Source organism: Cervus elaphus, chromosome 22 (assembly GCF_910594005.1).
Source record: "Cervus elaphus chromosome 22, mCerEla1.1, whole genome shotgun sequence".
Classification (NCBI taxonomy): domain Eukaryota; kingdom Metazoa; phylum Chordata; class Mammalia; order Artiodactyla; family Cervidae; genus Cervus; species Cervus elaphus.
In genome coordinates this window covers 2,487,201-2,514,293 of record NC_057836.1, presented here as the reverse complement: position 1 = coordinate 2,514,293, position 27,093 = coordinate 2,487,201, and positions in this window count along the sequence as shown.

Sequence of the window (27,093 nt, the reverse complement as noted above, 5' to 3'; positions counted from 1 at the left end):
ATGTGGGATCTAGTTTTCCGACCACAGATGGAACTTGGGCCCCTGCATCGGGAGCGTGAAGTCTTAGCCGCTGGACTACCGGGGAAGTCCTGGTGCTGCTTCTTATTTAGCTGTTTGGAGCTCCGTTTGCACAATGGGGGCCTGGTGGGTTCCGACTTCCACAGCTCATTGATTTTCATAAGAAAAACGTGCCCAGAAGGATGTGGGGAAAGCTGGGTGTGTCCTCAGGGATGAGTGTGTGTGTAGGGGCAGACGTGTGCATGCGTGTGGGGGAGTGGACCTGTGTGTGTGCATTTATTGGAGGCAGTGGGAACGTGGCTGATTCTAGAAGACTCACCTATAGCGTCCATCCCGGGGTTTCTACACGGTAGCTTCCATGGTGAGAAGGCGGCCACAGCTGGATGGTCCCTAGAGAGTCCATCTGACCAGTACTGTCCACAGTGTCTTCAGCGGGAGTGGCCAGCTGTTGAACCACGTGGGCTCCCAGGACACTAGGGTGAGTGGGGCATCGCCTCTGAGTACAATGATAAATGTGACTCACACGTGACCTGAGTACCTGAAGGCTTGCCGCTCATTGATGTCCCTTTGGTCCTAATTAAATCAGGATCAATGGAGTTAATCCACAAAAGTTCCAGGCACAGCGACAGGCACATCGATTCCAGACACGACACTTGTGCCTGCCGCCGCACGCCCCTAGAGCCACCTGAGGGGGCGGGCTGAGATGACCTGAGTCTGTGAAGCTAATTAAAGTCTGAGTTGTTAGAAGTATTAGCTTGTCCCCAAATTCCTGCAGGTAATGCAGGGGTCGCAGCAGCCAAACGGTACAAAGACAGAGTTCCTCAAATACCCTGCCTCTGAGGTGTGGGTGCCTCCCCAGGGAGCGCCCCCCAACAGGCAGGGGTTCCCAAGGCTGAAGAATCACCAGAAACCTATGTAGCCTCCAAACCAGCTCCCTTGGCCCCATCTCATAGGTACAGGGAAAATAGATATTTTGGGCATGGTGATTGGAACTGGCCTTTTATCTGCTGTGAACTCCCCAGTTGATCTTGGCGATCAGCCCAGTGTGGGCCCAGGTCTTGGTTTTTCCCCTGGAGCGGTGGTCTCCGGTCTTTTTGGAACCAGGGACTGGTTTTGTGCAAGATAATTTTTCCATGGATGGGGGTGAGGGATGGTTTCGGGATGGTTCAAGCACATTACATTTACTGCGCACTTTATTTCTATTATGATTACACCAGCTCCACCTCAGATCATCAGGCATTAGATCCTGGAGGTTGGGGACCCTTGCCCTAAAGCATCCACCCACCAACTTTCAAAGAGGCTGGCACCCAGCCTCTCCCCTCTCACCCTGGCAGGAAAGTCTCCTGTCTCCGTCACCCCCTGTCCTACCAACTCCAGGGGCAAAGTCCTTGTGGATGAGGAGCCACCCCTTGGCCTGGTTCACAAGTCCTCTCATGTCCCTGGGCTGCAACTCACCTTCCTGTCTCCAGGGACCTCGTCTGCCCAATGTTCCGCTTAAACCAACGTGCCTTCTACTCCCAGTGACGATGCTTAGATGCGTCCAACAGCTACCAGCCTGGCTGTCTTTCCACCCCTGGTGGACAAGGACTTTTTCCTTGAAGTCTTCCCTGGCTTCTCCAGCCCTGAGCAGTCCTCCCTTCTTCTGGGCTCTGTGGCCATCACTACACTCCATGCCCACTACCTTCTGCCCATCGCCCACTTTCGGGCTGGTTCTGTCCCCAGCTCAGCTCAGCTGTGGTCTGTGCACGTGTTTGGCACCTCGGCTCACAGCAAGAACTTACAGTGATCCAGGGGTGACTCTTTCTCACTGGTCGCCCCAGAGATGCTGTAAAATTCTATTCGTTGGTCATCACTGGTCTCCCGTGACGGATGCTTACAGGTGTTAAATTAATGTAGGTGGGAATACAGTCCATAGTAAGAGATGCCAACTGTCTGTGGGCCTGGGGGTCCCCACTCACTTATGTCCCAGGTATAACTGTAAGTGTGTTATTTATCCATCTAAGTCTGTGACAGTTTGTTGCCCTGAAAAATCAGGGCGAAACTGATGCCTCAGCATTTCTCTAATAATTAGTGATGTTGAGCATCTTCTCAGGTGTCTCTTAGCCATCTGTATGTCTTCTTTGGGGAAATGGTTAGGTAGGTTTCCGGCCCATCTTTGGAGACTTCCCCAGTAGCTCAGCTGTAAAGAATCCACCTGCAATGCAGGAGCTGCAGGAGACGTGGGTTCGATCCCCGGGTTGGAAAATCCCTTGCAGGAGGGCACGACTATCTACTCCAGAATTTCTATCCACTCCAGTATTTTTGCCTGGAGAATCTCATGGACAGAGGAGTCTGGCACACTACAGTCCATGGTGTTGCAAAGAGTCAAATATGAATGAAGCAACTTAGCACGCCCATTTTTTGATTTTTTTTTTTTATATTGAGCTTCACGAGCTGTTTAGATGTTTTGGAGATTAATCCCTTGTCAGTTGCTTCATTTGCACATCTTTTCTCCCTTTCTGAGGATTTTCTTTTCTCCCTGCTTAGTCAGGGGGAAGCTGCTGGCCAGCACAGGAAGCGGAGCTGGGTGCTGTGTGATGACTGGGAGGGGCAGGGTGGAGGCCGGGAGGGAGGCATTGGGGGGGGGTGGGGGGGTGCTCTGTGATGACTGGGAGGGTGGAGGCCGGGAGGGAGGCACAGGGTGGGGGATGTATGCATGCACACGGCTGGTTCACTTCCCTGTACAGCAGAAATCAAGAAGACTTTGTAAAGCAACTCTACCGCATTTAAAAAATGATGCCTTACAGCACCGCAGAGATCTAATAAATGCAGACAAGGCCCTGGAATGGTCGTTGGTACAGAGAGAATGTTCTACGTGGGGAAACTTTCTCATCCTCAGGAAATAACCCTGGATAGAAGGCCCAGGGTATCTGGACCCCCGGGGACCCTCAGGGGTTGGGAGCCTATGTAATTCAGGAGCTGGCATTTTAAGCTCTTTGGGGGTGTGACTTTGTCCTAGACTGGAGCTCATAGTAGTTGCTCAGGAAATATTTGTGAATGAGTGAATGATCTGGAAGTAGGTCAGTTTGGCAAGAAAAATTAATGAGAGAGAGGCAATGAGGAGGGTGGAGGGAGGGGCCGAGGGCATCAGACCTGCGGGTGGGAGGAGGGGTCGGTGTCCTGCCCAAGCAGTGAATCCACAGCGGGGTCCCAGAAGGGGTGGGCCGGGGTCTGACCTGTCATCTAGAGACATCGGTGGGTTTTAATCAGTGTCTGTTAGAGAGGGCAGGAGAGGCAGGGGCAGAGCCCACGAGGACCTATTGCCAGAGTCCTGGAGAAGGGACGGGAGGGAGTGATGGTTTCCTACAATTTGGGAAGCACGTTTTTGGGGCGTATGACTCCCAGAGATGATGTTTCTTCCCTTGATAAGCAGCTAAAATGTGGTGGAAGCAGAAGCGCCCTTGGCTGCTCTCTGTTGAGTCTCCCCTGCTGTCAGTGGGCAGGAGGCCGCTTCCCCTAGAGGCCGAGAGAGCTGGGGATTTGAAGTGTGTTCTCAAGGGGGGTGGGGGAGGCCTTGGGGGGGTGGGAGCTTCTGAGGGGATGGGGCACCCTCCCTGCACAGCCCAGCAGCGCTCTGATCCTGGCCTTCCCCCCCGGCCACCTGTCTCTGCAACTTCAGTGCCTTGTGTCGTCAAGGTGGCGGGCATTGCCAGGATACAGGGGCCCGGGGTTCAGATCCCACCCTTCCCAGATGTGTGATCTTAGGTGCCTCTGGGCTCGGCTTCAGTGTCCGTGGAGCCGCCAAGTGAGAGTTCCTTTGGGAGTTTTCTTGGGAGGATTAAATGAGGTGATGTCTGCAGGGTGCAGCTTGGGGTCTGGGGTTTGTCAAGGTCAATGTCAACACCTCGTAAAGCCACTGTGGGCCTGTCCCTCTCTTGGTCCATCATCCCAGTGTTCGCCCTCCCCCCACCCCCCAAGGTGTCAGCCACATTGAAACTCACCTGTGGTCTGAATGTGAAGTCACAGCCGCCCTTGGCTGACTGCCTCTCTGCAAACCCTCCTCCTTCCATCTCTAGCGTCGTCCCAGCCTTTCCACCAGGGACATGTCCGCAGCAGTTCGATCTGAGCAGAGACCTTCCTGCAGCCCTCCTACCTCTCCCGGTTTCTCCACCTCCTCCCAGAGGCTCTTACTCACCCCTGGATGTGAGTCCTGGTTGGCCTTGATTTAGAACGATGTGTGTGTGCCACCTGGGGGCTGTGTGTCCCCTCCCCACCCCCAGAGAGCAGGACCACTTCAGGCTTGCCCAGTCTGGGCACCCCGCCCCTTTCTGTGCTCAGTAAGCGTTACCCCAGGGAATCATCTGGAGGGAGCAGGGTTCAGGACCGGCCTCATTTCTGGGGGGAGGGACCAAAGTGGTGATGGTCACACCCTCGTGCAGAGCTTTTCCTTTTAAGTATAAGTTGGTATTAGGGCCTGAACTGTGCTTGCATGCTGTCACTTCAGTTGTGCCGACTCTATGCAGCACCGTGGACCATAGCCCGCCAGGCTCCTGTGTCCATGGAATTCTCCAAGCAGGAATACTGGAGTGGGTTGCCATGCCCTCCTCCAGGGTTCTTTAACCATGAGCGGCCCCTGGGAAGCCCGCTGAAATTCACATCCAGGAGCCTCATCTCGGGACCTCAGAATGTGACAGTGTTTGCAGATGGGTCTTTATGGAAGTGATTAATGAGGGTCTTTATGGAGGTCACTAGGGTGGGCCCTGATCCAACATGACTGGGACCCTGATAAGAAGAGGTCAGGACTCAGACACACAGGACAGCCGTGTGAGGACGCGGGGAAAAGACGGCCGTCTACACAACAAGAAGGGTCAGCCTCACAGGAACCTGCAAACACTTTGATCTTGGACTCACAGCTTCCACACGGCGAGCCAGTAAACGTCCCTTGTGCAAGCTGCCCAGACTGCGGGCCTTTGTGTAGCAGCCAGGACACTGATCACTGGGCAGGTAGAGTTGTCAGCAGGGCAGCCGTGCTGCCCCTGACCCTGCTCCTGGTCCATTTTCCTTTAGAAGAAAGGAGACTTCGTGCCTGGCTTGCAAACCCCCGTCTCCAGCTGCGCTTAGCCCAGGATTGCGGGAGTGACGAAAAGGGGCCGCTTTGACTCAGGCCTGAGGCTCTCCTGATACACGTCTGGAGGCTTACTGGGAGGAGCGACCAGAACAAAGCCGGATCTGGGCCGTCAGGGCTCCCTGGCCGTGATAGCCCCCCGATTATAAGCCGCCACCTGGAGGCCTTTACGGTCAGGCCGCCTGGGAACGGCCGTGCGCTCCTGGGCCACATGTGCAGGGACAGGCTGTGAGCCGAGTCCCGAGGAAACCCCGCCTTGATCCAGATAATCTAATGAAGGAAACGGGGCTGATTAATCCCAGACCCCTCCGCGGGTGTTTCATCTCCCTGAATGTTAGACAACAATCTCATTATGTGTTTATGTCTTCAGCATGATAGGCAAGGAATGAAATCAAGCCATAAAATCAATTATTTCTGCAGAAATTGTCATATAAGACAAAACATCATCAGGGAGACAAAAGCAGTTATGACGAGGGCTTAATGTGCCCCATGCTGGTTTCAGAGCCAGTGCCACAGCTTGCCAGGCTTGCCGAGGCGTCCTGGTGTGGGTCCCAGTGCTGGGCACAAAGTGGAAGCTATTCTTTTCTTAATTTATTTTTTTATTGAGGCGTAGTTGATTTATACTGCTGTGTTCCTTTCAGTGTACAGAAAAGTAATTCAGATCTATCTATCTGCTTCTGATTCCCCTCCCCTGTAGGTTATTACAAAATACTGAATTCAGTTCCCTGTGCTACGCAGTAGATCCTTGTTTATCTCTTTTATACACAGGAGCATGTGTATCTGTTAATCCCAACCTCTTACTTTATACCCTTCCCCCTCCCCTTTTTGAGCATAAGTTTGTTTTCTATGTCTGTGAGTCTCTTTCAGTTTTGGAAATAAGTTCATCTGTATCTTTTTTGAGGTTTCACATACGAGTGATATTATATGATATTTATCTTTCTCTGTCTGACTTCACGCATTCTTCAGATGCCTGTCTCCATCTCTGTCTCCATATCTGTCTCTACCCCCTCTCTTCAGAGTAAATGTAAAAGAAGACAGCATTCTGGCTGGATTGGGAGACTCCTTTCCAGGTTACCTGGGTCTCAGGGGTAGCAGATAGACCGAAAGCATGACTATATAACTGCATATTTTTTGAGGCACTGCAGAGTAGTAAAAAAAAAAAAAAAAAAAAGAACAACAACAAGAAAGCTCTGGCTCAGAAAACAAGAGATGCTGTAGTCTTGACTCCCCACTGCCCACTCCTCGGATCCCCGGTTTCTCTGTCGGCCAGCCATGGGGTCGTGGGAGGTGGTCTCCAATCTGCGCGGTGTTTCACGGGGACCGTGCAAGGCTGCGGGCCGGGGCATCTGCCCGGGGCAGCTGGGCGGCCATCAGCTCCCTGCAGGGACTGGTCATCCTAGTGGCTCACTGGCCAGGAAGAGTCCCCAGCGAGGTGGAGGCAGGAGAACTGGTGGAAGGACACTCCACGGCTTCCGACCTGGCAGGGAGAGGGGCTCAAGGAGCAACAGGGAAGAAGGCGCCGGACCCAGGGCTTCTCACCTGGATTCTGAGGCTGGAAGCATCTTTTGCACTGCTGCCTGCCCTGATACAAGAGTCGCTCTTGAGGAAGGCAGGGGATGCCTGGGCCAGGGGCATCTATGACCTCTGTCTTTGGAATTGTTGGCAACAAGAATTTTCTCTTTTTTCCCTCTGTCATTAAAGGCAAGTGTAAGTGGTGGGGGGGAAAGCAAATGTAAATATTGAAAACAAGGTAACCAGTAGCGTGTCTTCCATGATCCACTTGGGTGCTGGTGTGGGGGAAGCGGAGAGGGGCCCAGTGTGGGCTATAAAAACACAGCGGTGACGGAGGGGATTAAGGAGGTTTGAGGAGGACTCGCTCTGCTTGCAGAGCAGGGCCAGGTCCCCCGTGGTGAGGTCTCTGCTCCTGTCGCTTGCCCAACAGGAATCACAAATCCTGGGGCAGCAGAAGCCACTGAGACCTCGGAAGGCAGAGCGGCCATTCCCAGCTGCACATGCAGGACAGGAGGAACCAGGATGGGAGACCCTGCTGAGACCTTCCCCTCATCCCAGGTACCACTGCATGCAAGAGGCACCTCTGTCCACTGGGCCAAAATGAGTGAGAACACGGGCCACAGGGATGGACCCCTCAGCCCTGACCCTCGTTCTCTCTTCCTGGACTGCGGCTTGCATTATTCCCAAGGAAAGGCCAACAAGATGGATTTGACGCAAGACACCCCCAGACCTCTGGTCCCTTCCCAGGCGGGTGGGGGACCAAGGCTACAAGTCAGCACTGGGATCTTGCCCAGAAAGTGGGGACTGGTGGGGCTCGGTCTTCTCCGCTTGTGCAAGCCCCTCACCTCCTCCCAGCCTCACTCCCCTCCCCTCACCTGGGCTTGGCCCCCACCCCCACTGCAGCGAGAGCCTTGCCCTGTGCCCATAACTACTGGCAGTGGTTACTGCTGAAGATTCCAGAGTGTGTGTAAAGGCAGGAGGGGCCGTGGTTGTCCCAGCGTCAGCGCAGGGCCTGGAGGTGTCTCTAATCAGCAGGCGGGTGGGGTGGGGGAGATCACGGTGACCTCCGCCGCCCCGAGGACCGTCCCGTCACCCGGGACTCGCCCTGTACTTGTTGCTTCACACGCCCTCTCCTCGCCAGGGACATGGGCTCTGGGTCTTTCATTAGACGCTCAGCGTGTCCTGGTGGCCCCGGGCTCTACCTGGTGGAGATGCAAACTGGGGATTGAACTGGGGATCATGGCGGTTACCTGAACCCCACAACCACATTGGAGGGTGATCAAGATGGACTGGAGAAGTCAGCTGGGCTCTGAGGCTGCAGCAGAGACACCTGCACCATTCCCCCATTTACCTGGGCTCAGGGACAGCCTGAAAGGTTGCCAGGGTCCGCTATGCCAGCTCCCTCCCCATGGGAATGGAGCAGAGGGAAGGAAGACAGATGACACCCTTTGGGCTCACCGTCACCCTCAGGAGGTTGGATGCAGCAGGCCTGGCCCTTCTGGAGTGATGGGGCAGGACCACATGTTGAGATGATGGTATTTCTCAGATAAGAGCTGAGCTGCCTCAGCAGGAGCTGGTACAGTGCGGGGTGTAAGCTGGTCAGTTTCTAGGATGTGGAGCTCACAGGCCTGCAGATTTCGGCTGAGCGCAGGGCAGTGGCCATCGCCATTGGGGAGTAGGGCAGGGACCAGGAGAAACGTCTCCAAAGCACCCCAGGCCTCCCTGAATGACAGCAGGAGCAGGCCGGAAGCCGGGGTGAGATAGAAGGTGGGAGGGGTACGTGAGGGGCGCAAGGCTGGGGACACGAGTGGGGGGAGACGACTCTCCAAAGTGGGCAAGCTGGTCAAAAAGCAGAAAAGGAAAGACCCTTGCTTTAGAAAGCTGCTGACTGCTCTCTAAAGCACAGAGAAATCCCTGGAATATCATCCATGCTGAGGTCACAAGCTGTGCTAACAGAAAGGTGCTGGTATTCCCCTCAAAATGTTCCAGTCCAGTGGTGAAAGAACTCTGATTATGGCTCAAGCCCAGTCCAGACCCAGCTCAACCGATGAGCAGATGGACTCACCCATGTCAACTCTACACAATAATGGTCTGGCAGGGGAAGGACAAGCTTTCTTCTGGAGGGAAATATTATCTAACTTTTATTTACTTTTGGTCTCTATCCTTTTATAACAATGTCCAGGATAAAATACAAAAGCGCATGATACGTGAAGAAACAGAAAGAAAGTGGGACTGATGTCTTGAGAAGAAAGATCCAATGGAAGCATGCAGAGATGGTCTGGATGGTGGAATTATCCAACAGGGACCTTAATATGCCTATGACAGCTATGTTAAAGGACTGAGTGGAGAGGTGGAAACAAACTGGAGGTCTCATCCTAGAGATGGAAGTTAAATACCCAAGTGTAAATGCTGGAGAGGAAGAATGGGACATCAAAAAGAATGATTCACTGGAAGCTTACCAGCAGGTTGGTACAATTTGGGCTCCCGGGGTCTGGCCCCAGGCTGAAGGACAGGTCCCATCCTCCCCACCTGTGGCTGGTTCTCCTTGAACTCCTTGGACATTGGAGCGTGTTCCACAAGTGGCAAATAGATGAGGCACAGGGCGACAATGGACGGCACTTGTGGACTTACCAGGAGTTGTGGCAGCCTTGGTCCATGGTCTGGTGCACACGGCCCAACTGAGTATTGTAGCAGGAGGGGATATATCCCACCCCTTGAGGGGGAGGAAGCACAATGTCATGTGACTGGTGTGAAGTGTAATCCTATCACAGGGAGGGACTGAAGAATTAGGAATAATCACCCATACCATGCCCCAAAGGAGGCAGGCTGGAGAGTGAAATGTAAATGTCATAAGACTCTGTATTATCCAGGATGTAGCGAAACTAGTAATTTAAGGAAGGCTGTAATATATAAAAGGTGCTTATTATAATCTCTCTATTTAATCACTAAAATAACAAGAAAATGTTTAACAAGCTCATGATGAAGAAAATGGAATAATAAACATACTGGATTGATGCAGAAAATTCAAGGAACAAAGGAAAAGGGAAAAAATGAGAGAAATAGAAAACAAAGGGCAGGATTATAGTTTGAAACCAGATGTACAGTGACTACTAAGTTGTGGAAAACGGTCTTCTGTTGGTTGAATCCATCAAATGTTGGCAATGCCGTGTGGTTCAATCCAGCATATGAAATGAAAATTAAGTGCAAGCTCTCACTAAGAGACAGAGATTATCAGACTGGATTTAAAACCTCAAACAGCAACAACCACCATACAGATTAAGTGCAAGAGAGGGACAAAGAAGGACTGAAAGCAAAATGATATTTATAAAGTGCATCACGCAGATACCAACTTCAAGAACTGATGTCAGATATGGTGGGCTGAAGATGGTCAGTGGTAATAGTGGAAAAGGGATGTTTCTTAATGATCAAAGGGTCAATTCAAGAAGTAGATACAACAACTTTAAGTAATACAGCAATCCACCTAATGCACCCTCAACATCAGTTCAGTCACTCAGTCAGGTCCGACTCTTTGCGACCCCATGAACTGCAGCCCACCAGGCTTCCCAGTCAATCACCAACTCCCGGAGCCTACCCAAACTCATGTCCATTGAGTCAGTGATGCCATCCAGCCATCTCATCCTCTGTCATCCCCTTCTCCTCCTGCCTTCAATCTTTCCTTGCATCAGGGTCTTTTCAAATGAGTCAGATCTTTGCATCAGGTGGACAAAGTATTGGAGTTTCAGCTTCAATATCAGTCCTTCCAATGAACACCCAGGACTGATCTCCTTTAGGAAGGACTGGTTAGATTTCCTTGCAGTCCAAGTGACTCTCAAGAGTCTTCTCCAACACCACAGTCAAAAGCATCAATTCTTCGGCACTCAGCTTTCTTTACAATCCAACTCTCACATCCATACATGACTACTGGAAAAACCATAGCCTTGACTAGACAGACCTTTTTTTGGCAAAGTAATGTCTCTGCTTTTTAAAATGCTGTCTAGGTTGGCCATAACTTTCCTTCCAAGGAGTAAATGTCTTTTAATTTCACGGCTGCACTCACCATTTACAGTGATTTTGGAGTCCAAAAAAATAAAGTCTGACACTGTTTCCACTGTTTCCCCATCTATTTGCCATGAAGTGATGGGGAATGCCATGATCTTAGTTTTCTGAATGTTGAGCTTTAAGCCAACTTTTTCACTCTCCTCTTTCACTTTCATCAAGAAGCTATTTAGTTCTTCTTCACTTTCTGCCATAAGGGTGGTGTCATCTGCATATCTGAGGTTACTGATATTTCTCCTGGCAATCTTGATTCCAGCTTGTGCTTCCTCCAGCCCAGCATTTCTCATGATGCACTCTGCACATAAGTTAAATAAGCAGGGTGACAATATACAGCCTTGATGTACTCCTTTTCCTATTTGGAACCAGTCTGTTGTTCCATGTCCAGTTCTAACTGTTGCTTCCTGACCTGCATACAGGTTTCTCAGGAGGCAGGTCAGGTGATCTGGTATTCCCATCTCTTTCAGAATTTTCCACAATTTGTTGTGATCCACACAGTCAAAGGCTTTGGCATAGTCAATAAAGCAGAAATAGATGTTTTTCTGGAACCCTCTTGCTTTTTCACATGAACCCAGCAGTTAGAGAACTCTGAGGAGAAGTGGAGTCATCTCCAAGCACAGGTTCCCAGGCACACTGGGCCAGCACAAACGCACATCTATCCAACAGAAATGGAAACAGAGGAACAGAAGGGGAAATGGTCACATCAGCTGTAGGTGTAAGAGCCTTAGAACTAGAGGCGACCGTGTGCACTAATGATAGGGTGAACAAATGGACTGCGGTTTATTCACACTGTACACACACAGCAACAAAAGAATCAAGTATTGCTCTACACAGTGGCATGGATGGATCTTACCACCAACATGAAGTGGTGTGTGAACCCTCATTAATTTCAAGTTCAATGTTTTGACCCCAGAGAGGGGCATGAGGAAGCCTTCTGGGATGCTGGTAATGTTCAGTTTTTAAAAACTTGGCTTTACACATTTCCTTTTATAAGATATCAGGAGCTGGAAGCTTAAGATTTGTGCACTTTACTTCACTTGTGTTCAACTCAATTAAAAAGCCTGCAAAGATGTTTTAGACTGAGTATTTTTAAATCATCATATCAGACATTGTGATCTGACCGTTCCAGAGAAAACAGATGGCAAAAAAATCAAGGTCGCGTCCACACAGGCTTATCCTCGATTTCAGCTTTAAAACCTCCCTGGCCAGCCCCATCTCGGGGGGATTGAATAAAAATCAGCCCAGATATTTGCAATGCCAAGGGTGGAAATCCAATTCAACACCCTCGAGCAAAATAAAGTGGTTGGTTTATTTCCCACAATCTAGTCACAACAGCTCTCCGGAGCAGTGGCGTCCCAGAGTGGAGACACCGTGGTGGTCCCTTTTCGGTGCCCATCTCTCGTGGGTCTCAGGCCACACTGCAGGGGGTGATACAGAGCTCCCATCTCCCTTGTCCCCAGCAAAATGACGACACATCCCTGTCCTCCGGCCGACAGCTGGCCCAGACTTGCTTGGACAATGGAGTGTGGGTAGAATTCACTCTACCACCTCCCAACAGAAGCTTTAGGAGCTGTTGTGTGGTTGTCCTATTGTTCTTCTCCATCTGTTCTGGGTTCACAGGTAGCCCGGGGGGAGCCTCCTTCTCCTTCTAGAATCACAAAATGAGGAAGACACAGACAGGAAACCCCTAGCTAGCATGCACTGTGGGTCAGAAACAAACGTTTCCTGTCTTGAGTCAGTGGATACTTTGAAGATGCATATTACTGCAGCACAAATTTCCTGAGCTAACTGATACAAAACCCACTCCACAAGGACAAATCTTGAAGCTGTAAGCAGTGGGTTTACATCCTCATAGCCTTGACCCAGGGAACAAGCCTGCTTCATCCTCTCACGTTTCAGCTATACCAAGTGAAGGCTCAGCTGTGCATTTCTGGAACAAACCTCTGGCATAAGAAATGGATTTCTATAATCACCGTGGGATAGGCACTATGATAATTTTGAGGCTTGAAATAGTAGTCTACTTACAAATCCATAGTTTAAAACAAAGCTTTTCCCCAGAGAAGATGATTTTGTTTGGATATATAGGCAACAAATGTATATTCCAGTTACCACAAGATGCCAAGAGTTTGATCAATTTGGCAGCTACTCAAGTCATAAAATATGAGCAACAGATCGAGGTTGATCCATGGACGTGGTCAGGGAAAGAAACCCAGAAATAATATTATGATGTGAATGCCTTTAAATGTTAATGAACATTTCCTAGTCTGAGTCTGGTTTTGAGACATTTTTCTCAGCCCTGCGGTGTGCTAAATACCATGTGGACCATAAAAATCTCTTGAGATCCATCCTACCATTTGGTCTTTTTCTATGCCGTTGACCTCAGGACTCTCAGTGACTGTGGCTCCTGAAGAAATATGTAGTTGAATCAACTGCATTTGAGTTTATCATCTTTGACCTTGAATAGGATTCTTTTTGCTCTTTATCAATGAATGGTCTCATGATACACCTAGCTTTCCAAAAAATGAGACTTAAGGGTCATGTGTTGACCCTTTTGCTAGTTTCCTGTGGCTGGTATAACAAACGATCACACACTCAAAGCAACACAGACTTATTGTCTTATAGTCTGTGGCTCAGACGTTTGCTATGGGTCTCTCTGGGTGAACAGCAAGGTGCTGGCAAAGCTGGATCTCTTTCTGGAAGTTCTACAGGAGAATCTGTCTCCTCCCCCTTTCCAGCTCCCAGAAGCCATGTGCAGCGGTAGGCTCATGACCCCCTCCTTCCATCTTCAAAGCCAGCAGTGAAGGGCCAAGTCTCAGCTCATTACTGCACCCTGAACTCCCTGTCACGGCCGCGTCCTCTCTGACCTCCTCTTCTGCCTCTTGCTTCCACTTTTAAGGACATTTGTGATGACGATAATTCAGGATAACCTCCGTATTTTAAAGGCAGTGGATTGACAACCTTGCTTCCATCCACAGCATTGATTTCTCTTTATGTATAACTGAACATGTGTGCACTGTCCAGGGAGTAGGACACGGGCATCTTGTAGGGGAGGTGGCATTATTCTGCCAAAATATGCTAATCAAATACCTACACCCAGATTTGTTTCTTAATAGTCGGTCCTTCATTGATTCCTGCTTAATTCTTCAGTTTTATTTTCCGTCATTTGAGCCGAAGATCACAGTGACCCTATATCGTGGTTTGTCTGGGTGGTTCTGGACTTGGCCCCTTCAGTACCAAGCAGATCCTGATGTGGATGGTCAGTTACGTGGCTGTTCTGTGTTCCACCCAACCAGACCACATGAGCTCCCCAGGAACACTGAACTCTCTCTTGCATGCAGACTTTGCACATCTCTGCCCTTGCACGGGGTCTCTGCACGCCCTCCCACATCTGTTTGGAAACACAGTAAGCCCTCATGCCTTCACAGTAGACACTTGTGCCTTGTCTTCTGTTAAATTGCTCTGCTCAGTGGAGGCACATTTGTTCATACCCGGGCTTTTGCCCACCCTGCTCCTCGTACAGGACTCTTGTTATGAAAGGTGGACTGTAAAGGAACTGCTGTTGCTATGTTCTCTCTCCCTTCCTGTGGGTGAGCTCCTTGAAGGCAGAAAGGACCTCAGATCTCCGGAGGCTCACCAAAAACGCATGCACAGTTACTTCTCAGTAAACACAGATAAAGTTGAAATAACTGGGCATCCATCCTCCTGGAAAAATGCAGAGCTAGAAAGTGTTGATTCCCTTCTCCATCGTGCTTAAGAAGAAATTAATAATTAATGTAGTGATATGCCATTGAGCATTGAGCACGTCAAAGTCCCTTTTAGTTTTATTCTTTCAAGCCATAGATTGTTAACTGCAGAAGGACTTAGAGAATTTTTGTGTGTGTGTGCTTGCTGAGTTGCTTCAGTCATGTCTGATTCTTTATGACCCTATGAACTACAGCTGCCAGACTCCTCTATCCATGGGATTCTCCAAGCAAGAATACTAGAGTGGGTTGCCATGTCCACCTCCAGGGATCTTCCTGACCCAGGGACTGAAGCCATATCTCTATATCTCCTGCATTGGCAGGTGGGTTCTTTACCACTATTTGCTCTGCAGCTTCTATAGAATTAATCCATCCAGGCAATGCTTCACTGGAGAAGGGGATGGCAAACCACTTCAGCATTCTTGCCTTGAGAATCCCATGAAGAGTATGAAAAGGCCAAAGGATAGGATACTGAAAGATGAACTCCCCAGGTCAGTAGGTGCCCAGTATGCTACTGGAGATCAGTGGAGATTAACTCCAGAAAGTATGAAGAGACGGAACCAAAGCAAAAATAAGACCCAGTTGTGGATGTGACTGGTGATGGAAGCAAAGTCCTATGCTGTAAAGAGCAATATTGCATAGGAACCTGGAATGTTAGGTCCATGAATCAAGGCAAATTGGAAGTGGTCAAACAGGAGGTGGCAAGAGTGAATGTCAACATTTTAGGAATCAGTGAACTCAAATGGACTGACATAACCTCAGATATGCAGGAACACCACCCTTACCACAGAATGTGAAGAACTAAAGTGCCTCTTGATGAAACTGAAAGAGGAGAGTGAAAAAGTTGGCTTAAATTTAACATTCAGAAAACTAAGATCATGGCATCCAGTCCCATCACTTCATGGAAAATAGATGGGGAAACAGTGGAAACAGTGGCTGACTTTTTTTGGGGGGGCTCCAAAATCACTGCAGATGGTGACTGCAGCCATGAAATTAAAAGACACTTGCTCCTTGGAAGGAAAGTTATGATCAACCTAAACAGCATATTAAAAAGGAGAGGCATTACTTTGCCAACAAAGGTCCATCTAGTCAAGGCTGTGGTTTTTCCAATGGTCATGTATGGATGGGAGAGTTGGACTACAAAGAAAGCTGAGCACTAGAGAATTGATGCTTTTGAACTGTGGCGTTGGAGAAGACTCTTGAGAGCCCCTTGGACTGCAAGGAGATCCAACCAGTCCATCCTAAAGGAGATCAGTCCTGGGTGTTCATTGGAAGGACTGATGTTGAAGCTGAAATTCCAATACTTTGGCCATCTGGTGCGAAGAGCTGACTCATTTGAAAAGACCCTGATGCTGGGAAAGATTGAGGGCAGGAGGAGAAGGGGACAACAGAGGATGAGATGGTTGGATGGCATCACCGACTCAATGGACATGAGTTTGAGTAAACTCCAGGAATTGGTGAAGGACAGGGAGGTCTGGCATGCTGCAGTCCATGGGGTTGCAGAGTCAGATAAGACTGAGCGACTGAACTGAACTGAACCGAACTGAGGCAATGCTTATCAATGGATGAATCCCTTGGATAAATGACAGTAAACTTGGCGATGTGAAGATCGAGATGCCACCACCTAAATTTGACCTTAACATCCCAGAAGATGGTTGTAAAGCATGTCTCCTGATGTGATATAGTGTGGATCACACAGCTCCGCTTATAATGTGTGCTTCCTCAAAATATTACATCTGAAATGACTCAAGCCTCCATCTTTCATTTGAAAAAAAAAATAAATAAAAGGGTGGAATAGAAGATTAGCCTGATGAGCCCACAAGGAGCAAACAGACAAATCCTGTTTGGTTGCTATTCTGCAGGACAATTGATCTAATTTCTGAAACAAGTTAATGTACCAGATAAAAGAGGATGAGGGACTTTGGAGCAATGAAGGCACTTAGGAGACTTAACAACCTCAGTCACCGCATTATCTTGTTGGATTCTGAGTCAAACAAACTGACTCTGCAGACATTTGTGAGCTGTCTGGACTGCGCATTGGATGAACTCAAGAAATTATTAATCGTGTTAGATGTGGTATGGAATTTGGTTAAAAGTGAGAATACCCATTTTTTAGAGACACATGCTGATACATTTAGGAGTGATACAACATCTGGAGTTTGAAAAAAAAATAAGATAGGTTTAAAGGAAGGAAAATTCACTAGTGAATAGAGGAGCATATGTGAAAAATAAGACCTGTCTACTTTCAGGTACATTTGAAATTTTATATCAAATTAAAAAAAATAGAAATCATTGAGCATATATCTTAAGTGATTAAGTTAATAAATAATTTTATTCCAAGTGTGCAGCAAATAATTTCAACAGTCCATGGGAAAGTCAGACCTGAAGAGCTGGGGTCACAGGGAAATTTTAAGACCTAAGCGCATCGCCTGACTTATAATCACTGGGTACCTGCCTCGTTTTACACTTGGGAAGTCACGCACCTGGGCAGCAGTCCTCAGTGGCTGCAAACCCTGCTTCTGGTCTTTGCAAGTCATGGGTGAGGCCCCTTCTCCCTTCTGTCCTCCACAAAGCCTCTTTGCACAATAGAGATTCAATTCCTGCCCCTGGAATGAAAGAAGGGATGGGTGGCTGGCTCTTTGCACAGGTGTGATACCACAGCTTATGAATGAATGGATGAGGCCAATAAAAAAAGACCATGTTTTGCGGTGAAATTGCTTCACAGTCCTTTTGGGTCCAGAGATTGTTTTCGTACAGACATTGTGTCTACAAACCCCTATCTATGCTGCCAGGCTCTGTAGTGAATGGCTTCACCAGCTTCCCACCACAGCCCCAAGGATTCTCCAAGATGCAGAGACCATTTGACATCAAAGGGAAGATTATTTCCCTATTGAGAGCAACACACACCAAAGACCAGGGTGTGGGGAGTAGGGAGGAGGTAAGAAAAACACATCCCACTGCTTCTGAGTCACTGGATCTGCAGGAGTTCAAATCCGTGAATCTCCCCACAATTGTTTGGTGGGGTTTCTACATAAATAAATAAATTAAAAAAAACAAAAACAAAAAACAGAGGACCTGGTTTTCATTAGAATCTCACAATAGGCTATAAAATCCATGCCAGAGACAGCATCCAATTTAAGAATTCTCTCTCTCATTTTACGTCCCTGCTCCTGCCCCTGCTTCTTTCTGCTCATGGCATTTTCCTCCTCTGTCCTTGGCAGGCCTCCTCCCTTCTCTCCTGCTCTCTCTCCCTCCTCACAGGGTCCCCTCCTGCCTTCTCTTCTTCCCTGCTCCACAGCAAACATGGGACCCTGGTCTGGCCAGGGGTCTGTGAATTGGAGACCTCAAAACAGATCACATGTCGAGCGCCAGAGCTGGGGCACGTGCTAGAGGAGCCTTGCCCCTTTGGGTCTGGTTTAGAAATACAGCTGGGGTGTGGGCTCAGCTTCACAGGGTCTCCAGAAATCTGGGGGCCGCAATGGGGTCTGGGAGAGACGGGGGCCCAGTCAGCCCTTTCTGACCCTCGTCTTCTGCCCACCTCTCCCCCCTCCCCACTCTGCTGTCCTGTGTTTCTCTCCCTCTTCCTCCCCGCCAGCCAGGGGGCTCCAAGGTGGAGGGTCACAGGTTCACAGTGGAGTCAAAAGGGAAGTGATCCGTGGGAAAGATGCTAAAGCGGTCCAGCTCTGATACCTTGCATGCTCTCTGCCGCCTGCCCAGCACAGCTGATGCTCTCATGAGCCACGGTCATGCTCTAGATGGCACTTGCTGGGGTCCTGCTCTCCGGGGTGTGAGGATGCAGTGGTGAACTGTACAAACGGGGCCCTGGACTCCAGGGTGTGGGTCCTCGGGAGCAGAGATGGGCTGAGTGAACAGATGATGGATGCCCAGCACTTGCTGTGCTGTGGGGAGGATCAGATGAGGGGAGGACCCAGAGGACCATCCTGAAAGTTGGGATGAAGGAGGAGCTGAGTAGAGCTTCTGTTCCCAGGGGGAGGGCTCTCTGAGAAGAGGGCGCTTGGTCAGGACCTGAGGGAGCAGCCTCCACAGGAGATCTGGGGGAAAAGCATCCCAAGCAGAAGGAACATGAAGGGGTGCCCTGGGCTGGGAATGAGGGAGCTGAGGCCAGCCTCGGGCAGAGGAGGCAGTGACGTGGGGAGGGCCGACCTGTATCTCTGGGTTCCCGTGTCTCTGATTCCGGGCGTTGTGGAAACGATGAGAGCTTTGAGAAGTGCTGTGTCCTGGGTGCTTTGCGCTTCCAACCTTTCACTTGGCTGCTGCGGAGCAGCGGGGATGCAGAGGGGTCTTAAAGGAGGCTGTGCTGGTGATGCAGTGGTCAGCTGGGAGCGGGGTAATGGCTGTGACTGTGAGTAGGGGTCAAGGGGCAGGAGTGCATCCTGTGTGCGCAGCACAGAAGATGCCGTTTAGTGACCACTCCCTGGTTTCGGGTCAGAACGATTGGGTGGCAGGCTGCAGTCTTCTAAGAGGGAGAAAGCTACAGGCACCGTGAATCTTGGGGCTAAAGTCAGTGGCTCTGCTTAGCCAGGTAAGAGGGCAATGCAGCTAAGCATTGGATGAGAAAAGCTGCGTGGGTAGCTGAAGGGTGTACTTGTCCAGCACTCAAGGCTGGGGCTCTGGCTGCAGGGAGGGACTTGCAAGTCACCGGCATGTGGATGTTCTCTGATGACAGGGGGCAGACAGGTCACCCAAGGAGAACCTGTAGCCAGAGGAGCAGGAGAGATGGAGAAGGGGCCTGGACCCAAACTGGATGGACCTGGGAGCTCAAGAAGAGATGGGCCCATGGAAGCAAGGGGACTTCATTCTGGCTGAGATGCTGCCTCTGCTCAGCCCAGCTACAACCAGGGGTAACACAGGAGGTGACCCCAGGGTCTCTGCAAACTGGCAAGAGACAGGAAAACTGCTTAGGACCCCAGGGAAGGGAAGGACGGCACAGCGGCAGGAGGCCTTCCATCTCCTCACTCACAGAAGAAAGGAACCTGCCGTTTTCCACCCCCAGGAGAGCACCAGAGCCAGCACAGGTGACTCATTGATCCCATGAGTCCTTCAATAACACAAGTGGTCCCAGGACCATGGCTGAGGACATCACTTGGGAGCTTTACCAGAGGTAAGTGGCCAGGTGTTAAAGCTTCTTCCTCACCAGGCCTGAGGCTGCCCCAGCCTAAACACATGGATGCTGGGTCAGCAAGAGGGGGACCGCCCAAAGTAAACAGTGTGGCTGGGGGCCCTCTCAGTTGCTGTGGGCCTGAGACACCCCTCCTCCAACAGTGGGAGGCCTGGGGTACCCAGCAAGGGGTCCCCCATGATAACTGCCTGGCCAGGGACTGCTAAGACTGCCCCCCATCATCAAGAGACACATGGGGGCCTGGTCTGTTGAAACCCTGTCCATTCCTCAGGTGGAATAAATGGTACTCCAGTGGCACCAGATGAGCCAAGCATCCCAAACTAATACCACACAGACTCCAACAATTAAACCACCATTGGAACCATAACCTCCCAGGGTAGGCCAGGGCCTGTGTGCTCCTCTAAACTGGTGGTGGTGTTCAGTCGCCAAGTCATGTCCAACTCTCTGTGACCCCATGGAGACCACCTGTTAAAATAAAAGATTTAAGTAGGACCCAGACTCTCCTAACATAATAGACAAAATGTCCACAACACAATTGAAAATGACCTGTCTTACCAAGAACCAGGAAAGTCACAATTTGAATGAGAATAGATAATTAACAGACAGCGACACTGAGACAAATGTGATGCTGAACTTATCTGACAAGATTTCAAAGCAGAGATCATAAAAAGGCATCAATAATCAGTTATAAATTCTCTTGAAACAAACAATAAGAACAACCTCAGCAAAGAGATAGAAGTTGTAAAAGAGTCAAATAGACATTATGTAGCTGAACTAGACAGCATACTAAAAAGCACAGACATTACTTTGCCAACAAAGGTCCATCTAGTCAAGGCTGTGGTTTTCCCAGTAGTCATGTATGGATGTGAGAGTTGGACCATAAAGAAAGCTGAGCGCTGAAGAATTGATGCTTTTGAACTGTGGCATTGAGGAAGACTCTTGGGATTCCCTTGGACTGCAAGGAGATCCAACCAGTCCATCCTAAAGGAAATCAGTCTTGAATATTCATTGGAAGGACTGATGCTGAAGCTGAAACTCCAATACTTTGGCTACCTGATGTGAGGAGCTGATTCATTGGAAAAGACCCTGATGCTGGAAAGATTGAAGGCAGAAGGAGAAGGGGACGACAGAGGATGAGATGGTTGGATGGCATCACCAACTCGATGAACATGGGTTTGAGCAAGCTATGGGTGTTGGTGATGGACAGGAATGGATGGCGTCCAAGGTGTCACAAAGAGACAGACACGACTGAGCAACTGAACTGAATTGAACTGAAAAATACAGTAAGAGAAATTTTGTAGGACTTGCTGGAGAGATGCCATAGGAGGGTCAGGTACAGGGTTCTGTTCCAGGAGCCCCAGGCAGATGCAGAGGAAACACGGTGGGAATCGGTGATTGTGTATTGAGAACTTGGCAACTGTCTTCTCAGAACTCACCCAAACCGCATGAGGTCAGTACTGTTATTGCTTCCACTTTACAGAGGGTGATGCTAACACGTTTCTGCAGTCACAGGGTAGGTGACTGGTCCTGCGGCTCAGCACACAGAGCAGCCTTTTCAGGGGCAGGGCAGTGGAGGAGACAGAGAAGGGAGCTCCGAGGAGCGGGCGAGCAGTAAGGCTGGGAGCAGACAGACACATGGAGCCGCTGGCTGGACAGAATGGTCTGCTGACCCCTGAGTGCGCAGCTTTGTTGTGAGACAAGTACAAAAGAAACCACAAAGTTATGTGCAAGCCCTCTGTGTGGAAGGTGGGACGCATGAGGACTTGCTCACTGCCGTGTGTAGCAGGTGGAGGGAAAAGAATCAAAAGCTAGGAGTCAGTGGGGCCCAGATGCTGAGTGGAGAGCAGGGTCAGGCATTTTTTTTTTTTTTTAAAGTAAATGACATTTAAGCAACAGCTGGAAAGATGAATGTAAGTTGGCCAGATTATATCTATCTGTTCTTTAAAATATCCCAGTGGTGTTCCTCCCTTGGAGTGAAGTCTGAGGTCTGGTCCTACAGGACTCTGTGAGCTGGCCCTGGCCATCCCTCTGTGTGCACCTCCCTCCTGAAACTTCCAGTCGCCTGCTCCTCTTGGCTTTGGAATCACTGCTCCTTTGGCCCGGAATTCTCATTCACAGATATAGAGGGCTTCCCAGGTGACTCAGTGGTAAAAAGTCTGCCTGCCAATGCAAGAGACATGGATTTGATCCCTGGGTCAGGAAGATCCCCTGGTATAGGAAATAGGTTCAGTTCAGTTCAGTGACTCAGTCATGTCCAACTCTTTGTGACCCCATGGACTGTAGCGTGCCAGGCCTCCCTGCCCATCACCATCTCCCAGAGTTTACTCAAATTCATGTCCATTGAGTTGGTGATGCCATCCAACCATCTCATCCTCTGTCGTCCCCTTCTCCTCCTGCCCTCAATTTTTCCCAGCATCAGGGTCTTTTCAAATGAGTCAGCTCTTCGCATCAGGTGGCCTAAGTATTGGAGTTTCACCTTCAACATCAGTCCTTCCAATGAACACCCAGGAAATGGCAACCCACTCCCATATTCTTGCCTGGGAAATCCCATGGACAGAGGAGCCTGGTGTGCTATAGTCCATGGGGTTGCAGACAGTCAGATACGACTTTAGCAGCTAAACAACAACACACATGGAATCTACTCACTCCCAGGCTTCAGGTCCTGCTCATGTGTTTCCTTAGCAAATGGGAGGAAACAGGATAGAACAACCTGAAAAAGAGTATAAGTAAATAGAATCAGATTAAGGGATAAAAGTATAAAGTAGAAATCAGTAAGTAGATTTATAGAAAAATTGAATAAAATCCCTAGAAATAAAAATTAGACACACATATTTACAAAATCTAAAGTTCATTGGTCATACTGACAGCATTGGATTAGAGACAGCACAAAAGAGAGAATTAACAAACTGAGAAGTAAAACCATGTAAATTAATCAAGAGGAAGCACACAGAGATAAAGGCTTTGCCTAAAAATGTCTTTATCTTCACTGCTGAATTACAGTTTAGAAAGATGGACAGAAGCATGTGAGATTACTGTTATCACTCCTAATCATAATCAGAATATACAGACATGGACTTCCCTGGTGGTCCAGAGGTTAAGAATCCACCTGTCTTTTCACCTTGCTTATAGTTTCCTTCATTGTGAAAAAGCTTTTAAGTTTATTTAGGTCCCATTTGTTTATTTTTGCTTTTATTTCCATTACTCTGGGAGATAGATTATAGAGGATCCTGCTGTGATTTATGTCAGAGAGTGTTTTGCCTATGTTTTCCTCTAGGAATTTTATAGTTTCTGGTCTTACATTTAGACATTTAATCCATTTTGAGTTTATTTTTGGGTATGGTGTTAGAAACTGTTCTAGTTTCATTCTTTTACAGGTGGTTGATCAGTTTTCCCAGCACCACTTGTTAAATAGATTATCTTTTCTCCATTGTATACTCTTGCCCCGTTTGTCAAAGATAAGGTGTCCATAGGTGTGTGGATTTATCACTGGGCTTTCTGTTTTGTTCCATTGATCTATATTTCTGTCTTTGTGCCAGTACCATACTGTCTTGATAACTGTTGCTTTGTAGTAGAACCTGAAGTCAGGCAGGTTGATTCCTCCAGTTCCATTCTTCTTTCTCAAGACTGCTTTGGCTATTCAAGTTTTTTTGTATTTCCATACAAATTGTGAAACTACTTGTTCTAGTTCTATGAAAAATACCATTGGTAGCTTGATAGAGAGTGCATTGAATCTATAGATTGCTTTGGGCAGTATACTCATTTTCGCTATATTGATTCTTCCAATCCATGGACATGGTATATTTCTCCATCTATTTGTGTCCTCTTTGATTTCTTTCATCAGTGCTTTATAGTTTTCTATATATAGGTCTTTTGTTTCCTTAGGTAGATTTATTCCTAAGTATTTTATTCTTCTCATCACAATGGTGAATGGAATTGTTTCCTTAATTTCTCTTTCTGTTTTCTCATTGTTAGTGTATAGGAATGCAAGGGATTTTTGTGATTAATTTTATATCCTGCAACTTTACTATATTCATTGATTAGCTCTAGTAATTTTCTGGTGGTGTCTTTAGGGTTTTCTATGTAGAGGGTCATGTCATCTGCAAACAGTGAGAGTTTTACTTCTTCTTTTCCAATCTGGATTCCTTTTATTTTCCTTCTCTGATTGCTGTGGCTAAAACTTCCAAAACTAGGCTGAATAACAGTGGTGAGAGTGGGTACCCTTGTCTTGTTCCTGACTTTAGGGGAAAAGCTTTCAGTTTTTTGCCATTGAGGATAATGTTTGGTGTGGGTTTATGGCTTTTATTATGCTGAGGTATATTTCTTTTATGCCTGCTTTCTGGAGGTTTTTTTTTTTTTCCTAATCATAAATGGATGTTGAATTTTGTCAAAGGCTTTCTCTGCATCTATTGAGATAATCATATGGTTTTTATCTTTCAGTTAGTTAATGTTGTGTATCACATTGATTGACAGGAGAAAATAACAGCAAATGAAGCAACTGACAAAGAATTAATCTCAAAAATATACAAGCAGCTCAATGCAGAAAAATAAATGACCCAATCAAAAAATGGGCCAAAGAACTAAATAGACATTTCTCCAAAGAAGACATACAGATGGCTAACAAACGCATGAAAAGATGCTCAACATCACTTGTTATCAGAGAAATGCAAATCAAAACCACAGTGAGGTTCCATGTCACACCAGTCAGAATGGCTGCTATCAAAAAGTCTACAAACAATAAATGCTGGAGAGGGTGTGGAGAAAAAGGGAACCCCCTTACACTGCTGGTGGGAATGCAAACTAGTACAGCCACTATGGAGAACAGTGTGGAGATTCCTTAAAAAACTGGAAATATAACTGCCATATGACCCGGCAATCCCACTGCTGGACATACACACTGAGGAAACCAGAATTGAAAGAGACATGTGTAGCCCAATGTTCATCGCAGCACTGTTTACAATAGTCAGGACACAGAAGCAACCTAGATGCCCATCAGCAGATGAATGGATAAGAAAGCTGTGGTACATATACACAATGGAATGTTACTCAGCCATTAAAAAGAACTCATTTGAATCAGTTCTAATGAGGTAGATGAAATTGGAGCCTATTATATGGAGTAAAGTAAGTCAGAAAGAAAAATACCAATATGGTATATTACTGCACATATATGGAATTTAGAAAGATGGTAACAATGACCCTACATGTGAGACAGCAAAAGAGACACAGATATAAAGAACAGACTTTTGGACTCTGTGGGAAAAGGCGAGGGTGGGATGATCTGAGAGAATAGCACTGAAACATGTATATGTGAAATAGATCGCCAGTCCAAGTTTGATGCGTAAAACAGGGCACTCAAAGCTGGTGCACTGGGATGACCCTGAGGGAGGGGATGGGGAGGCAGGTGGGAGGGGGGTTTGGGATGGGGGACACGTGAACCACCCATGGCTGATTCATGTCAATGTGTGGCAAAAACCGCTACAATATTGTGAAGTAATTAACCTCCAATTTAAATAAATAAATAAATTTTAAAAAAAAGAAAAAAGAGTCCACCTGCCAACACAAAGGACACGGGTTCTGTCCTGATGGAGGAGGATCCCGCATGCTGTGGGGGCACCTAAGCCTGTGTGCTGCAGCTACTGGAGGCCGTGTGCCAAGGTGGTGCTTCCCAGTAAGAGAAGCCACCACGGTAAGAAGTGCGTGTGCCACAAGGAAGAGGAGCCCCCCTTGCCACGACGAGAGAAAAGAAGGAAAGCTATGACCACCCTAGACAGCATATTAAAAAGCAGAGACATCACTTTGCCAACAAAGGTCCGTCTAGTCAAGGCTATGGTTTTTCCAGTGGTCATGTGTGGATGTGAGAGTTGGACTATAAAGAAAGCTGAGTGCAGAAGAATCGATGCTTTTAAACTGTGGTGTTGGAGAAGACTCTTGATAGTCCCTTGGACTGCAAGGAGATCCAACCAGTCCATCCTAAAGGAGATCAGTCCTGGGTGTTCATTGGAAGGACTGATGCTGAAGCTGAAACTCCAATACTTTGGCCACCTGATGCGAAGAGCTGACTCATTTGAAAAGACCCTTATGCTGGGAAGGATTGAAGGCAGGAGGAGAAGGGGACGACAGAGGATGAGATGGTTGGATGGCATCACCGACTCAATGGACATGGGTTTGGGTGGACTCCAGGAGTTGGTGATGGACAGGGAGGCCTGGCATGCTGCAGTTCATGGAGTCGCAAAGAGTCGGACATGACTGAGCGACTGAACTGAACTGAGCCACGAAGACCCAGCACAGCCAAAATAAGTAAATGATAAATAAGCTTTAAAACTTAACAAAAGATTAAAGAAAAAAGAATATTCAGACTTCATTCTGTTGTGTCACAGCCTCAATTACCTCCAGATATCAACGTTTATTGTGAACATGTAGTAATAAAAACAGTACGATCATGATGTGGGAATAGACCAACATAGGAATGGGGCAGGGAGCCCTGAAACAGGCTCCTGTGTGTGTTGATGGAATACAGAGATGGCCCTATGGATCAGCTGGCAGAGGGTGGTCATTCAATAGATGGTTTTGGGATGTTAGGTTTTCCATATGAAATAAAAATACAACACATCTCACCACACATCAATAGAAACTCCATGTCAATTAAAGACCGAAACAAGAAATGCACAATCCTGAAGCTTTCAGAATTCAACATAATATCTTTACCACTTCTGGGAATGGAATGAGATCTTAAATAAGGCATAGGAGGTGCAAATTACACTTGAAAATCAAAGTTTTAAACTTGTACCCCAACATTTAAAGCTAGAAAATATAATGCTGATCAGAAGTATGAATTTCAGTGTATATAGCCAATGTTATGGGGCTTCCCCAATAGCTCACTTGGCAAAGAATCTGCCTGCAATGCAGGAGACCCTGGTTCAATTCCTGGGTCAGGAAGATTCACTGGAGAAGGGATAGGTTACCCACTCCCGTATTCTTGGGCTTCCCTTGTGGCTCAGCCAATGTTATGGAATGCAAATAATTCTTCTAAAATTAAAAAGTGGGAAACAGTGAGATTAGAAAGCAGTAACTAGGATGCTTCTATTCTTACATTAATATTTTATTTCTAAAGAAAGTCATGTAAACCAAGTACAGAAAACCAAGCACTGGGTGCCAACATGTTCATTATTCTCTAGACTTCTGTCTAAAACAATACACTAAAAAAGGAAGAAATTTTAAAATATAGACGCAAGGATGTGGGGTTTATTAGCTGTAGATCTCAAGATACCTAGAGTCTTGTGATGCCCATATTCCCAGGGTTTATTGTTTATTTCTTCTAGAACAGTCTAGTGAGTTGACCTGGCTTTTCCTTAAGCACCTTACAGGTGAGCATCTTGCTTATAGTCAAGTGGGTCTTGAGCATCCTTCTGCTGAAGGACCTTCCCCCTCATGCCCAATGAACTGGTTTCTGGTCAATAAACAGCACTGGATTCCATTTCCTGATGGACTACAGAGGCTCTAAATCCATCCCTGTGAGGTGGGCAACTGGC